Source organism: Haliaeetus albicilla, chromosome 15 (genome assembly GCF_947461875.1).
Source record: "Haliaeetus albicilla chromosome 15, bHalAlb1.1, whole genome shotgun sequence".
NCBI lineage: Eukaryota > Metazoa > Chordata > Aves > Accipitriformes > Accipitridae > Haliaeetus > Haliaeetus albicilla.
The window spans coordinates 7,755,057-7,762,255 of record NC_091497.1 but is presented as its reverse complement, the minus strand read 5'-3'; positions in this window follow the sequence as shown (position 1 = coordinate 7,762,255).

The following is a 7,199-nucleotide window of genomic DNA, read 5'->3' as shown; positions in this document are numbered from 1 at the left end:
TTACAATGATTTCCTAAGCTTGAGCTATATTAAGAATAATAAGATTATGTTATTACAACTCTAGCTCTGATAGGGCTGGGGAAGTTTAGTCAGACCCTGTGGCTACACTGCTAAATAAAAGAGAGCCAGGAGCTAATCCTCAGTGCTGAGGCCAAGTGGTAAACACAGACAGATCCATACTACGCAGCTCTTGTCCCTTCAACTTGTCCCATCCCATGTGGTGCCTATGTGGTCCAATGGCAAATGCTTCTTTTTATGTGTTTTTGCCCCGTTCAACATGTCTGAAGTAATGTATAACCCGTGTTGCAGCTTGCCGGAGTGGTGGCTTTGCAACACGAGGCTGCACGTGTGTACGGCGTGTCTGAGGGTGTAAAACCTGCTGGGATCACACTGGAAGATTGTGTAAGATGGACGGAGTCACACTGCGTGCAGTTGTGTCTGTGCTGTCCTGGAGTGAATTAGTTTGCAGAAGTGAGCGCTGGGAACTCAGCAGAGAAGTCCACCCCCCATTGACCTGAACTGGGGATACAATGCAGCTTACCGTGGTGTACAACTCTGCACAGTTCAGCCTGAGACTTGGTGTCTATCTTGGGTCCAAGGAGCTTAAGAAGCGGCAAAACATTGCCCATGTTTCTACTGCTGACTTTTTCTGCAATAACATCGTGAGCCAGCTGCCCAGAAGCCCAGTGTTTCAAATGCTGGGGAACGATGAGCTGAGAGCACTAACCGCGTGGGCACCATAATCTCTGTCAGGCAAGAGGAAGACATTGTGTAACATGCAATATTTCACTTTCAAGCATGGAGACCCTTCCAGCTGCTGTTCCAGTCAGAGGTTGGCACTTGCAGGACAGAATTCTAAAGAAACTGGTTTGACTGAGAAGACTCTTGCCGGCTGTCTGGGATAAAAGAGGCACTGCTCCCTTCTCAGGACAGAGGAACAGAGGCATGGAAAACACCAAGACTGGGGAGAAACCTTTTATACCAGCTCTGGGCAGAACTCCTTGGGATTTCAGGCTCCTGCAGGAACATTATGTTTTCCCCCTGCCACACGCAGTCACTTGCGTTAGGAGAAGAAAGCAAACTTCTCATGCAGGACACTCTGCAGCTGTTTCCAGACCAGTAAAGGCAATTCCCAGGGAGCAGAGGGCTTTTGGTAGCGTTCCCAGATCTTGCCAATGAGCAGCACAGCACATGCCAGCAGTTGCTCAGCAAACCTAGCCAAAGCTCTATTATTGATCTCAAATGTCCTCTCCTTTTCCCAGCAAGACACTGGAAGTAGCATAAGGCTCTCCATTGACTTGGCAGTGCAGCCTACAGACACAGCAGGGAAGTGCCATGGGACTCATCACGTGACAGAGACAGATGGGGTCTTCCCGTTCTTTACCTCCGTTCCCTTTGCCTGGGCTTACTTGAACACCCTTCTCCCCTTCTCTTGCAGATGAAGCCTTCGGGATATTGCATGGCTGCACAGTTAGTAGCATTGATACCCATGACCATGCCATCTCCTTGAGGCTCATGGTCTCAGAGGTGCCATGCCATCTGCTCTAGACCTTTTCTCTAAGCAGGTCTCGGGGCACGGTTTGCAGAGGCACCAATCCAGCTGAATGTTCTCCCACAAAGTCACGCATTTTAGGTGGGAGATGTACGTGCAGCCGGAATTTTGGTCTAGATAACCACGCTGGGTTTTTAGCATCTCTACGCACTACCAAGAGTACCGGGGATGTTGGCGTGGGCTTGTTCCTCCAGGTCCTCCAGCGTGGAGCTGGCTGCCGAAGGCACGCTCCCCCTCGGTGCTGAAGGAGGTGGAAGCCTAGTTAAAGTCTTCTGAGGGACTGCTGTAGGTGTCAGGGAGGGCTGCCTGTCTCAGTGGGATGGAGCATAGGCCACAGCCGTGGAGATAACACTCTTATACTTACGATGCCCATGTCTGGGAGAATTACATGGGAAAGACCTACTCCATCTCCTGAAGAAAGCATCAGATACTCAAGTTTGATTCCAAAATATCTTGGATCGATCATGCTAATCATAGCTAATGTATGCTACAGCTATGGTCTAAGACTATAGTGAACGGTCACCTTGCTGTCTGATAGTAATTCCTTCCTCTTTTTGTCACTGGTAATTCTTCTCTTGATCACTGCCATGTGGCCACTACTATTATAAGGAACTTTTAGAGGATGCAAATAAAGGGTTGTTTGTTGTTTGCCTCACTGCTACTTTGAGGCACTTCTCTTGTGCTTGGTGCCCATCACTGAAGCCTACTCTCCATCCCCCGAGCCTCACTTCCAGATACACTCTGTGGCCCCAGAAAACACTTTGCATAGTTTAAAAATTAGCACTCGGTCTGAAGATGGGAGGATTCCCGGCTAGTCAAGCAGCACTAACAATCATCCTTTTTTTATTCTGCCTGGCTCAGTACTCCACCTTCCAAAAGCAAATTATATGCTTCAATTTCCAATGTTTTCCCTATTCTTGCCTTACTGCCCTGTACTCTCTATTGAATTTTATTCTTGTGCAGAGCACTACCCTGCTACAATGAGATATAAGGACTTAACTCTCCCAGTGCTCTTTCTGGGTTTTGTTGTTTTGGCGTTGTTTTTTTTAAGTTTTAGTTTACTCTTTAGGAACATGGGTAGAAGGAAATAAGGAGGAGAAGGTAAACACAAGACTGATGGGACACTGAGGAAGAAGACTCGAGGAAGGAGAGAGTCAGATTAGCAGCCAGTGGCCAGAAGTCAGCTGAATTTGAGCTGCGTGCATGGGCTGTTTACTTCACTGCTGTCCGGGGAGTGTGAAAGAATGAGCTCATGAGGTACGTCTGCCCGGCTTTTTGCTACTATTGCTTTGCTTGCACCACCTCTAAATTGGTTTAATCTCTGGAAAGGCTTTCTCTGTTGTCTGGTGGTCATTGTAAACAGAAAGAGGGTGAGTAGGAGGCCATTCAAGTCCATGCATTACATATTTAATCATTGTTTCCTCTAATGCAAGGCTTATTGCTATATGCATGCTTTCCCTTTTATGTATCCCTCCCAAGGGCCACATATAATTCTTCATACTGTGGTTGACATTCGGGCATTTATATTATAGCTCTCTATCTTGCCTTGCAGACTGCAATGACTTTCTTGGCTTTAGAGTATTTGCTGTCCAGATGGTTGCTGTCAAATAAGAAACAGGTGGCATCACTGACATGTGGTTTGCCTATAAATTTCTTCAGAAAACAGAGTAAAATTTCAAAATGTTCTTAAGCTTGATGGTCTGTATTATTAAAAGGCATTTCAGTGCTAGGTAGTTTACTAATCTCTGTGGGAGTCGGGGAGAGAGAGCCTTGAAAAAGTCTCTGCGCAATTTGAAGACAACTATTTCTCATGCTTGCATCTTCTTTCCCCAAAGAACTGACACTGCCCTGATGAGCTTGGCTCCCACCTTTAATAATTTCTTCTTTCATTTAAATCTCTCTCCAGCTTTCTGTCCACTAGATGGTACTAGGGCAACGCATTTGTCTTCACAGGCTTTCCCAGCGATGATGATCATCATAACAAAGTGTCCCTGCATATAGAAGCAGAAAACTGTCAGGCTTTTCAGGGTGCAAGAAACTTTTGGTGAAGACCATTAAACTTTCGAGGTGAAATAGTCAAAATTTAGCAAAGAAAACAGGTGGCCTGAGCAAGTATAGCTTGCTTTTGCATCTGTTACCACCACCTTTGGTTGCATGTATCACGTTCATTTTTCCATATTTTTCTTTCTATTTGTCCTCTAAGGGCATATATAATTTAGAATATTGTTACAGAAAACAAATGGTGAGAATTATGTTAAAATTAGATCCTACCACTATCTTTTCCCAAACTTACCATTTAACAAAAAACCCTAATTAATTTGCCTGTCCTTACCAACATATACATTATTTACTGCAATATATGGCATCCAAAGCAAGGCAAAACTAACCCTTACAGCTTATATAGCTTAATTCAGTAGCTCATTGGTGTCACTGGCAGCCAGCAGCCCAGTAAATGATAGCGCCCACGCACTTCACAAGATTCATATGTCTTACATTGATGTTTTTAATACCTGGACTTTTCTACCTTTGGGACTTTTTCAAGTGGAAGGCTGAGTGAGAGTGTAGAGACATGAGTGAATCTACATATTCACAATTGTATCGGGATGCTTATATCCTACACTGAGTGTGGTATCTTATTCCATGGGCAATGTTAAAATCTGCGGCTATTTGAGTTGTAAGATCATGTGAGTGAGGTGGGTTACATTTTGCCATTTCTGCTCCAAGACAAACAGAACTGCAGTTGTACAACTTGTCAGCCAAAAATGCTGTACAACAATAAAGGAGCAGGACTCCCAGGCTGTGCTGGAGGCTCTGACAGCTCATCTGATGAGTGCAAAGCTGTTGGAAAGAAAAAAAAGATGAAATAAACACATAGCTATTAGGGCATGCTGTCTCTCGGACTTTGAAACCCAAGAATCACTGAATTTTTTTTGAAGAAAAATTTGCAGACTATATGTAACAATTAGCCTCTTTTCTCTGTGTGTGACTGGAGGCTTTAAAGCATTTTATATACCTCCTTCTCACATCCTCCAACTGTAAGACCTCCCTGAACTCTAGAAAAGCATTAGAAGAGACAAAAGGAAAAGGTATTGTACCCTTCAGGTTATTTATTTCTTGAAACTCTAGAAGCTTTTATTGGTTATTAGTGTTACAATAATGTATGACATTCCTCAAGAAGCTTCAGGTTGATAGTATCAATCTCTGGCCAAAGTATATGTAAGATGCTTTGAGGGCATTTTTAATGAAGAAAAATGGGATTTTCATAGATCCTGTTCTTTTAGTGTACACATTTCAGAATTCTATTAAGAAAGGTTACTTGAGGGAAGACAGTTTGAGTTAGTTCCACCAGCATTAAAGCAAGATTAATTTTTCCAGGTTTGATTTTTTTTCAGAACTGGTACCATTTTCATGCATGTAAAGAGCTTTTCTGCCTGCTAACCACTCTTTACTTTCTAATGAACCTATGACTGACAGAAAGTTGAGCTTTTCTTTCCTCCCACTAATACCACCATTGTATGTGTCTTGTTAACCAGAATTGTGTATCAGTCACAAGCTGACTCCTTTGTGCCTTTGTAAAGTATCAATTTCGTCAGCATTATCTACTGGGGAGACAATGCTGCCGGTAAACGAGAACACAAAAATCCTGTAGCGCTATAAGCCCTAAAACCACTGGTTCAGCCAGGAGTCCTGGAGCCGGGGAGGTGGCGAGGCTGCGGCCGGAGAGCAGGACAGGACCGGGGCGCAGGACAGGACCGGGGTGCAGGACAGAACCAGGGCGCAGGACAGGACTGGGGTGCAGGACAGGACCGGGGCGCAGGACAGGACTGGGGTGCAGGACAGGACCGGGGCGCAGGACAGGACCGGGGCGCAGGGCCGGCCAGAGCTCGGGCAGCATCTTCGCTCTGGCTGCCGGTTGGGTTGCTTGGCTGGAAAAAAACCTATGCCACCCAGATCTGCCTGCCAACCTGCCTGCAACTCGACTATGCTGATGTTTGACCGGACTGACACATTCCCGGCGTCTGTTTTGATTTTTGCTCGATCGGGCTTTTCCAATAGGAAACCGATTTCTCTGCATTAAAAAACCAACACCAAAACCAGAGCCCGTGGCATGTGCGGAATGCGGCGGCTCAGTCGCTGGACCCTGCACTCCGTAAGGAGCGTGTGGCTCCTTGTACCTCAGATGCGAGTTACCTCCCCATTGGTCTCCAGGTAGACTTTAAAAGGGAAGATTAGACCGACGTAGTCTCTCTTTTCATTTTTTTTCCTGCCTGGGCGATGGTCAGCAGAAACACTCAACCCCCATTGCACTAGAGAGGGGGAGGGCAGCAGCTCTGTGGGGGTTCTGTGTCTTTGGATGAAATTGTCCCTTTGTTAGTCCAAAATAGCTCAAATTGGGCAACTTTCCAAGCATGCAGTGAAAGACGTCTGTTTGAGACAGTGCTTAGAGAAGGCTGTGGATGGAGGACTGAAAAAGAGGTGCCTGACTGGCTGGGTTCCCACCGGAGTGATTAATGTAATGTTGCTGGGATTTTACTGCATTATTAATGAAGTGTTAGGGTGCCTGGAGCACTGGAAAAACATCTCTGGAAAATTATTACTAAAAAATCTGAATCGGTGTATTGGATAACCTTTCATATTATTATTTCCTTTTTTTTTCCTTGCCTGTAGAGTCCTTATCATGCCGGAGGAAAGCTATAAATAATAACGAGCAAGAACAAGACTACGCAGGCGCTCCCCAAGGAGCAGCAGCCCTGCTGCCAGTGGGGTCCGGGTGCCAGCAGCCCACGGAGCCTTGGCCAGGGGCTGTGCGGGGGGCTTGGGGCTGCACCCACCGAGCCCCTCCGGAGTCCCAGCCAAAGCTCGGGGGGCCGGGGAGACGACGCCTGTGGAGTTCTGCTTTGTGGAACAGTGTTGGGATCTGACAGGGAATAGTCTGGGGTGGTTTAGGGCTATTGTTTGCATCGATGAAGCTTGCGTCTAGGGTGATTGGTGTAAAATATCTCTACTTTTTTCTCCTTTTTTATTGGCTTTGTCATGCCTTTTTTCTTCTTCTGCTTCTAAATCCTTAACTCTTCTGATGTATGCTTTAATAATCTCATCTTTTCTGATGGTAGCAACTGTGGGTTTGTTTGGGGAGGGGATTTTTGTTGCTTTTTTTGTTTGTTTGTTTTTGTGGGGGTTTTTGGTTTATTGTTTCGGTTTTTTGGTTTGTTTTTTTTTTTTTTTTTCCTAAACTGCTGTGCTTTAAACCATCCTTGCCTGTCTAAAGCTTCCAGTTGCTAAGCGACTTTTTCCCTCCGCAGCCCGGTTGCCATAGCGCTGCCAGCCTCGGCTATCAAGTAGCAGAGAGCAGTCATTACTCACCGGAAAAAAAAAACCACCCAAACCACCAAAAAACAGGGCTGCACGGGCAAATAAACATTTTCTTTCCTTTTTAATTCATTTTGTGAGCCGGCGGGAGGATCCCTGCGCACATTAAAGCTGCAGTTGCACACCGCATTATTTTCTTGCGGAAGTTTTTTAGTTTGATCTCTGCGTTAAAATAGGATGGACTGCAGTGCTGACTCATGGACACCTGTGATGTCGTTCATGGCAGCAACAGATATTTGAGGATATACTTTCTAAGAAGCTGCTTTCTTACCCGAGT